The sequence below is a fragment of the Amphiprion ocellaris genome, chromosome 10, assembly GCF_022539595.1.
Source record: "Amphiprion ocellaris isolate individual 3 ecotype Okinawa chromosome 10, ASM2253959v1, whole genome shotgun sequence".
Classification (NCBI taxonomy): Eukaryota; Metazoa; Chordata; class Actinopteri; family Pomacentridae; genus Amphiprion; species Amphiprion ocellaris.
In genome coordinates this window covers 30,363,240-30,373,019 of record NC_072775.1, presented here as the reverse complement: position 1 = coordinate 30,373,019, position 9,780 = coordinate 30,363,240, and the positions used below count along the sequence as shown (strand labels likewise).

At 37.3% G+C, this 9,780-nt stretch overlaps 1 long non-coding RNA gene across 2 annotated transcripts; it reads left to right on the top strand.

The window, feature by feature from the left end:
* Positions 1 to 877: 877 nt before the first annotated feature.
* LOC129349768 (uncharacterized) lies at positions 878 to 9,206 on the top strand. Of its 2 annotated transcripts, XR_008602887.1 has the most exons (3): positions 878 to 939; positions 8,804 to 8,927; positions 8,991 to 9,206. It is a non-coding gene; the product is annotated as an uncharacterized LOC129349768 (long non-coding RNA). The 2 variants fall into 2 exon arrangements; XR_008602886.1 differs by lacking the exon at positions 878 to 939 and having other exon boundaries at positions 8,750 to 8,927.
* The last annotated feature ends 574 nt before the right edge of the window (positions 9,207 to 9,780 follow it).

Genomic DNA, 9,780 nt, shown 5'->3' with positions numbered 1-9,780 from the left:
ATCGTCTCTGCAGACTCTCTGTAGCCGCTGTTTCATTAAAAAAAAGCAGCAGTGGTTCTTTTACCTGGACGGAGCCAGATTTTTTTAATGAAATGATCTGTGAGTAAAACTTCAAAGAAAAAGGTAACCTTGTATTTTCAGAGGAACTGGTCCAGTCAAAAGTTTGTTTCAGCTTAAACTTTCTCTCGTTTCTACGGGCGGCTGGTAGCAGGCGGCTGCTGTCAGAGGTTTGCTGGGGTTAAAAGGGTGGAAAGTAAATGTAAGCAGTCCGTGTTGTAATATTTCCCAGTGCAGGAACTCACCTAGTCTGCTGCAAAAACAACGGCACAGCAGCATTATAGTACCTTTTTAGTGTGTCTTTCAAACAAATCACTACAACAAATGTCATCCTTAAGTACTTTATTGTTATAAGAAAGGTAATAAATCAATTATAGTGAATCGCTAATGGTAAGATTATGGAAGCAAATCAGACTCAGATTCTGAATTTTAAAAGCTGCTGAATTTCTTACTTTGAATTTTTTTGCATCAAAATTTCGTATGTGAATTTTTTATGCCTGAATTTAGCTCATCAAAATTCTAAAAACCAGTTAAAAATTCAATGTCTTCAAAATTCGCCATCAAAAAAATTCAGTCTTCAAAATTCGCCATTAAAAAAATTCGATGTGTTCAAAATTCACCATCAAAAAATTTAATGTTCAAAATTCGCCATCAAAAAATTCAGTGTTCCAAATTCGCCATCAAAAAATTCAATGTTAAAAAATTCGCTGTCAAAAAATCGCTGTTCACATCTGGGGGACTCAGGCGTCAACAATGGATCCTGGCCAAAATCGAACCAACGCCCAGCCAATCACGTGGCGCTCCTCCGGTCATGTGATGTAGACGGTTCACCTCACAAGACCGGGGTCAACCACGGCTACCAGCATGAACGACGGCGCTTCAGTGAGTGTATTAATCCTTTTTGTCCTGTATGTGGTTTGTTTTTGTGAGAGTCAGTTAGCTGTAATGCATGCCGTTAGCTGCGCTAGCACAGCGTTAGCCGCGCTAATACAGCGCTAGCACAGCGTTAGCCGCGCTAATACAACGCTAGCACAGCGCTATCACAGCGTTAGCCGCGCTAATACAACGCTAGCACAGCGCTATCACAGCGTTAGCCGCACTAATACAGCGCTAGCCACGCTAATACAGTGTTAGCCGCGCTAGCACAGTAATGAGGTCATACAGACAGCACGTTCTGCAGCTGGGTAGTTGAGTAACAATTTTATAAACGCACAAATGGGTGGAAGTGTGATTTATGCGCCCAAAAATGCAGTAAGTCACAGAGCAGTAGGGTTGCCACCTTTCAGAAATGAAAATAAAGGACGCCCACCACGGCTCCTTGGGGCTACAGTTCAGTAAAATCGGAAAGATATTCACAGATTCAGAATTCCACCATCAATAACTCATTATAAACGATGCCTCTTTTCCATCGCTGTAAGGTAGACAATGTGCTACAAGCCTAGTTTTATCAACAGTAGCTGTCTTTCAAGCTGCAGAAATAACATTGGTGTCAACAGGAGCCAGTTGAAGGCTGCAGTGATTCTGGTGACACTACAGTGTATCAGAGAGAAGCTATTGAATATTTGTGTCTCTCTTTGCTGTTGCAGCAGTTTTGCAATTTGCACACGGTCCCTGTTCACTCCATAGACATCAATGTTATTCGTGCAGCTTGAAAGACAGCTACTGTTGATAAAACTGGGCTTGTAGCACATTGTCTACCTTACAACGATAGGAAAGAGGCATCGTTTATGTTTTGACCAGTGTTGCCAACTCCTCAGTAAGAAAAGTAGCTATTGGCTGTTCTAAAAGTCACTAGAAGTCGCTAAATGATGTCATCGCCTAATTTGCATAATTTCCCGTTTGCATGTAATTGTAATCAACATTGTGGGAGAGACAAAAAGTGAGTTTAAAATACCCAAAATATGTTTCTGAACTAGAGGCTAAATACAGTGATTTATTTTAGTGTGACAGTGAAGAAACATTTTCATTTCCATCCCGCTCTGTAAGCAGGACGGGATCTGCAGAGACTTTGATTCATCTGCCGTCTGGACATGGAGTGATGTGGGTCTCCTTCCTCTAATCAGACAGTGGGATGCTGCAGGTCACTAGACTGACCAGCTGTGCTTTGGGAAGGGGAGGAGCTCACAGCGCCACCTGCTGCTTGTTGAGGACAGTAACTGCAGAACGATCCCAGCTTTCATGTCAGACGGGCGGATCCAGATTAATTTTAGTGGGGGGCGGGGGGCACGGGGGGTACAACAGATATTTTGGGGGGGGGGGTTGTAAGTTTTAAAGCTGCTACCGACCTCTCGCCTTTACAAAGTTTTTTTTCATGTTTGTTTTTTTTTGGCTCTTTAACCCAATAGGAAAGCTGTATATGACCTTTTCATTTTGGACTGTTAACATTCAAATTATGATGGACTTGTTTATGTGAATTACAACATCATTAGCTGCAACATCTGCCTGTTCTGTAAAACTAGTAGCTCAACGACAGCATCCTGAGGGCAATTAAGTGACAAATATTGTGCAAGAACAGCACTACTACAACCCTGTCAATTTCCACTTCTTAGAATGTTTACTGCCAATTATCACACATAAAACAAGAAATAATATTCTGTACTAATACTTCTGTACTAGCCAATACACAGTGAATAAATATTATCTGAAAGTCAAGTTATTGTTTTTTATCAGCACAATACAAAAAGATTCATGTTAGACATATTCCAGTTAAGACTAGAATATCATGATTTATGTAAATTTACCTCAGTAATATGAATGTTCAGGTTAAGATTGTACAGTGATATTTATTATGTAAGTTTAACTGATTAAATTTAATGACTCTGCACTACAATATTATTTAGATTTACATCATTATTATAATATTTAGGGTCAGACTCTACAGTATTAAGATTAAGAAATCAAATATTCTATAAAATGTAAATACACTGAACTCATTTGGATATATTTAAGTGAGACTCTACAATATTCTTTGACACAAATCTATCTAAATCAAAATTTTAATCATTTTTACTCCAAACATTTACTGGACTGATTTAAACATTAAAATCACTCCTTTCTAATCCTCTGCTGTACGTTCAAACCTGAGGCCTTAAATAGAAACACACAAGTATCTGATGGAAGGAACTTCTGCAGAGTCCTGGTTCCAGAACATGATGATAGAATTACAGACAAACTTTAACAAAAGCTGCCTGAGAGTTTACAGGTTTTTATTGTTAGATTTCTTCAGTAATTTAATGAGAGTTATCAGCAATAATCAAGTGTTCATTTGATGAACTTCATTTCCTAAAACATCCAGAATTGGAGCTCATATCTTTGGCAGCTGTAAAGTTTCTGCTCCTTCAAAGTTCACAACACAATGAATGAATTCCTAAAACACTCTCAATGCTGGAGAGCAATGTTCCCTGTAATTTTTCCTGAGTCTGAGCAAACACGCAAACTCCCTGAGCGTTCCTTGGACCACTGTGAGCAACATCAGACGTGTGCACTGTGGTCACACCAGCATCACATCCATTCAAGTTACATGGTTCATTAAAAGAATCAAATTACAGCATTTAAATTTCTGTTAAAACACTTTGTCAACAGGAGCCAGTTGAAGGCTGCAGTGATTTTAGTTACACTACAATGTATAAGAGTGAAGTTATTGAATATTTGTCTCTCTTTACTGTTGCAGCAGTTTTGCAAATTGCAGACGGACCCTGTTCACTCCATAGACACCAATGTTATTCCTGTAGCTTGAAAGACAGCTACTTTTGATAAAACTGGGCTTGTAGCACATTGTCTGCCTTGCAACAATGGGAAAGAGGCACCGTTTATGTTTTGACAACCTATATCTAACGAGTTATTGATGCTGGAAGTCCGAATCTGTGAATATCTTTCCAACTTTACTGAACTTGGGGCCACTACCACCTAAGGAGTGATATATTTAATTTTGAAAAAAGCATTTAGCCATACTTAAAGATTTAAGTGCTTTATTAACACGGAACTAAAAATTTTGTATTGTTTTATTATCACAGGTTCTGTCTGAAAAGAGGTGGCATCATTTTAAACAGTGAAATCAAACTAATAAAATGTAATGACCAACCAGTGTGCAATACTGGATTCTGCAAAAACATAAACAACTTTTTAAAAAAATCTCAATCTTATCTTAACACAGTTAATGTATTAACTTATTTTTGTGTGTATGCATGTATTTATTGATTTATTTAGTACTGTTAACATATCACAGTTCTGAGTGAATTTTTCTTAAGATAGGCAAAGGCCATTTATTGATTACATATAGGCTGTTAAATGTTTATTAAAAACTAAAAAGCATTTTAAATAAAACAATTCAATTCAATTTTATTTATATAGCACCAATTACAGTCAAATTGTCTCAAGATGCTTTACAGAACCCATATGCCTGAACCCCCAGAGCAAGCCAAAAGGCAACAGTGGCAAGGAAAACACCCTTTTAACAGGGAAAAAAACCTCGAGCAGAACCCGGCTCTAATGTGGGGGGACCCATCTGCTGCTGGCCGGGCGGGTTGACTTAGGCATTTATTGAGTCACTAAAATACTGTAGAGTACAGACCACATCAGCATGATTATAAGCATCCTCTGGTAAATGAACAACCAGATACTGATGTCTCTCACCATATGGACTTCAGGAGATGACTGGGGGATGATAAACTGTGACCTACTGGTTGGATTCTCTCTGTTCTCATGTTTCTTACATGTTTGTCCCCTGACAGCCGGGTCATAATGTTTTTTGAGCAACACACCATACTATGACGTTTTTACAATGATGGTTCTACTATGAAACCAGTTTGACATGTTCAGGTGTTCTTTGTGTGAAAACTCAGAGATTTCAGGTATCAGAAGGTGGTTTTCAACTTTCTTTAACTTTCTGCCTCAACTTTAAACTAAATTTCCTTCACTAACCCAGCCCTCTGGACTCCCAGTAAGCTGTGTTCCTATTGGCTGTCCAGGTGGCTGCATGGTGTTATCAGGAACACCTGAGCAGCTTGGTGTTATCAGGAACACCTGAGCAGCTCAGTGTCTTCCTGCTTTATTTAGCTGCAGACAAACATTTCCTCTGCTTCTCTTCACCACAGAACCGGGTTTGGCTTCGTTGCTTTAGTTTGTTGTTTAGGCGTTGACTTGCAGCTTCCAGCAGTAAAGTCGTCTTTAATGTGTTTCTTGGTGTGTTTTAGGGCTTTGTACTGGATAGTTGTCTTGGTAAATGTGGTTCTTTAGCCACAGTTAGCACATGGTGCTAATGTGTGCAGTGATTAGTGGATTTGATGCAGCTGAGTTGTGTCTTTATCTTGGCTGTAGTGAGTCTTTAGAGGTTTTTGGTCAGACACATTCTGTATTCTTGTTTGTGAACCAACGTTGGTTGTCCAGAAGGTAAGAGTTCCTGTCCTGATTCTCTGTTCTCAGAGGTTCTCTGGTAGGCTGCAGGAGACTTTAGCATTTGGGTTGTACTAGTTTGGTTTTTGTATGGTTTCATTTGGACGACTATCTTGAGGCCCCTCCATGTGGTTTAGTGAGGTTTTCTGGAACAGTTCTACAAAGCAACCTGCAGCGGAAGAGACTTTGAGAGTTTTTAGGAAATTCTGGAGAGCAGACTTTAGAGCAGCAGAAACATTTGTCAGCAGTTTGAGCAGGAGAAGGTGAGCTTCAGAGTAGAAATGAGGAGAAGGAAACCTTCTTGACCCGTGTGGTGAGGTCCTGTACCAAGAGTTTGAGCAGGTTGTGAAGAGTCTGTAGTTCTTTGGTCTGAAAGCACAAGAAGAGTCGACTCATTAAAGGAGAAAACAGGAGATATTGTTGGTTCTTCTGTCGCTCTGCAGCTTCCTTAGACTGAATATCAAGTTTATATTTTAAATGATTTCCCATGTGAGCCCAAGAAGACTTCAATAAACTCTCTCCATCCCCTGGACACAACATATTTTATTACCATGTCAATCTTTTTTTAAAAAATATGTTATTGAGTTTTAATCATAGTTTTAGCATAGTTTTTTCTCTTTGCTTGTTTAGTTTTGTCATCTGTGTAAAAGGTGCTAAACAAATAAAGTTGAATTGATAAACTGAATAATTGACTAACTCATGATTGTGACAACAGAAGTATTTTCATTGTGATTTAAGGGTTTATTTCATTTTTAAGGTTGGGGTTAAAATCTTGACAGAAAAAGATTAAAGAAATAAACTACATAACAAAAAGCAATTAAATCAAAGGAAAAAAATTAATACAGTAGAACTTTAAAAAAGTTTTATTATTAAAAAGATTTAAGAAATTTAAGATGCAATTTCTAATTAAACATTTAATTTTTTAATTACATGTTTTGTCTTTTTAAAGGTTTAATGATACAATTAAATGTTTTGCATTTTTAAAAAATGTTTAATATTCTTTTGTTTACATTAAATACAATTAAATTATATATACATATACCACCTTTTAATGTTTAGTTTTCTTTTTAAATGCTTCATTGTATTTTCTGTTTAATTCCTATATGAAGTTTTATTGTCTTTAAGATGTAATTTTCTAATTAAACATTTAATTTTGTAATTAAATGTTTTGTCTTTTTAAAGGTTTAATGATCCAATTAAATGTTTTGCATTTTTTAAAATGTTTAACATTCTTCTTGTTTAATTGTATTTTTTAAATGTTTAATTCTGGAAAATATTTTATCTGTAATTTTGAATATTTGTATTTTAAAAATTTTGTTTCATTTCATAATGACGTGTATTGTATATTGCTGAATTATCTCATTCAATATTTTGTCTGTTTAATAGAGTTAAACATTAATTACAATTAAATTCTATTAAACAGACAAAATATTGAATGAGATAATTCAGCAATATACAATACACGTCATTATGAAATGAAACAAAATTTTTAAAATACAAATATTCAAAATTACAGATAAAATATTTTCCAGAATTAAACATTTAAAAAATACAATTAAACAAGAAGAATGTTAAACATTTTAAAAAATGCAAAACATTTAATTGGATCATTAAACCTTTAAAAAGACATGGCATGGGTACTTGTATAGCTCAATGGGTTAAGCAGGTGACTCATGTACAGGGGCTGGTCTCTGACGCAGCGGCTCGGGTTCGAATCCTGGTCCTGACTCCTGACCCTTTGCTGCATGACTTCCCCCCGACTCTTTTCCTCTTTTTTTCGTTTGTCTCTCACTACGCCTATCCAATAAAAAGCTAAAAAAGGCCAAAAAATAAATAAAAAAGACAAAACATTTAATTAAAAAATTAAATGTTTAATTAGAAAATTACATCTTAAAGACAATAAAACTTCAAATAGGAATTACACAGAAAATACAATGAAGCATTTAAAAAGAAAATTAAACATTAAAAGGTGGTAAAACATTTAAAAAGAAAAACCTTAAAGATTTAATCGAAACATTAAATATTGGGAAAGAAAAAGAAACTCAAACAAGCCGATAAAGCATTTAAAAAAACAAACATTAAAAAGACAAAACATTTGGAAATCAAATCAGATGTTAGAAAAGAATGAAAGGTGAGAAAAGAGCAAAACTAAACATTTAAGAAGAATCAAACTAAAGACAAAACATTTCAAAAGACACCAGTTAGACTTTAGAAGATCAAATTAAACAGAAGAAACAAACGATCAAAAAGAGCAAAAACAGATAAAGGTCTGAAAGTGTTTTCTAGTCTGAAATGAAAACATCAAGTTGTTTCTTCAAACATTTCCTCTTTCTATGTTCTTGGTTTCATTGTGGATAGATTTACTAAGAACTTTTTTCAGAAAACTGCTTTCCAGATAAACTCTACTAGTAGTTGAAGGCATTTATCAAACTAATGTTACCTTCTGATCTCCATAAACTTTACTGTTCAGTGAAGAGAATCAAAGTTTGTTCAGGATTTCTAAAAAACCCACAGGTGAAGGTCTGAGAAGAACTCAGATGGATGGTCTAAATGTGAAATCAAGACTCATGGTCACAAGTTTTAAGGCTTCTGTTAACCAGAAAGTTCAAACTAACAGAGAACTACAGAGAAACTTTTAAAATTTCAATCCTCAGACTGTCTGAAGGTTCAAACTAACAGAGAACTACAGAGAAACTTTTAAAATTTCAGTCCTCAGACTTTCTGAAGGTTCAAACTAACAGAGAACTACTGAAGAACTTTTAGGTTTTCAGTCCTCAGACTGTCTGAAGGTTCAAACTAAAAGAGAACTACTCAGGAACTTAGAAGATTTCAGTCCTCAGACTGTCTGTCTCAATCGTACGACGCAGTGTGTAACTGTATGCAGCACAGTGAGCCGGCATACTTGTTGTTTCCGTTTTCACGCCGTCTACATCAACGGAATGCACTGAAACTTTGCCCCCACTAGCTTAGCCTCGCTGTAGCACGCAGCTCAAATGGGCGTGTCCTATCTACTCATTCATATCTATGAGAACAACGGTGGCTGCACATAAGGACGCCTGACGTTGATTAGCTGCCTAAATACCATTATATACAGTCTATGGTAAATACATATGTGAATCGTATCATTGGCTGCAGCAGCCAGTCACCGGTCACTCACTGACTCACACTGAAAAATAGCACAGAATGAATTGTTACGTGTTTATTTTATTTACAATTTAGGTTGGATTTTTTTTTTTGTGCGCGGAGACTGTGTCAGCAGTGCGCAATTGCGCATGCACACAGCTTAGAGGGAACAGTGCTGGAGAGCGTTTGTGATGCTGAAGCAGTGACCAGTTTTTCTGTTTCTTCTCTGGAGATGCACAATGAGGGACGTCTGCAGCGACTGAGAAAGAGTCTCACCACATCCTGACATGAGGAAAAAGACTTTATTGAAGACTACAATGAGAAAAACTATCAGACAGCAGACGGCTGCATTCAAGGTGAGATCTGAACATTTGATCTGGAACAGGAATTCAATAATGGCAGCATGAGCTTCATTTCAGTCTGTAGCTGCTGAATTCATGGATGAATCATCTGGCACTAGAGAAGAAGACCATCAAACATCCACGTCAGCTGATGGAGGTCCAAGAGTCTCACCAAACAAACAACCTACAGAGTGAAGACCTCGAATCTGATTGGACGGCCTCCTATTCAGCCACGTGTGAACAAATGCCTCTAAGCTGATTTGTTTTCTAAAATAAATCTAGTTTGTGTCCTAATCAATGCTTGTGTGTTTGCTTCTTTACACCGCTGTTAACAGTTTAGGCTGTTAGATTGTTCCAGATAAGACAAGTACAAGATTCTTCAGAGCCATTCTACCACGAGCCTGACAGGAAGAACTCCAACATCTACTGAATGTTCCTGTGGTCCCCTCAAGGCTACAGGAGGAGCCCTACAAGGACGAGCCGGTCCACCTGATGGCGGCCAGTCACTGTGGTTCAAAGCCAACACCGACTACATGGACTTCTACTGGACCACATGGAGGCCTTCAAACCGGACCAACAAGTTCAGCGACTCCCCGACTCGTGGGTCTGAGGACACCGCCGAGCCTCGGTCCAGCCGGCCTCCTGTCTGTGGGTGTTTGAGTGCTGAGAGGTTTGTGGATGCATGTGAACGTGTTTGTGTTGAAACAGCAGCTTTGGACTCAGTAACGCCAGGAAAAACCAAGAGCTCCTTTATTTGTGACTTCCACTAAAAAAACTGATGAAAATAAGTTTGCCAGGGTTCTGACTGATAACAGATTATTAAATAATGAAAGTAATCGTTTAAATATTCCTTTAAACAATCCTTTTA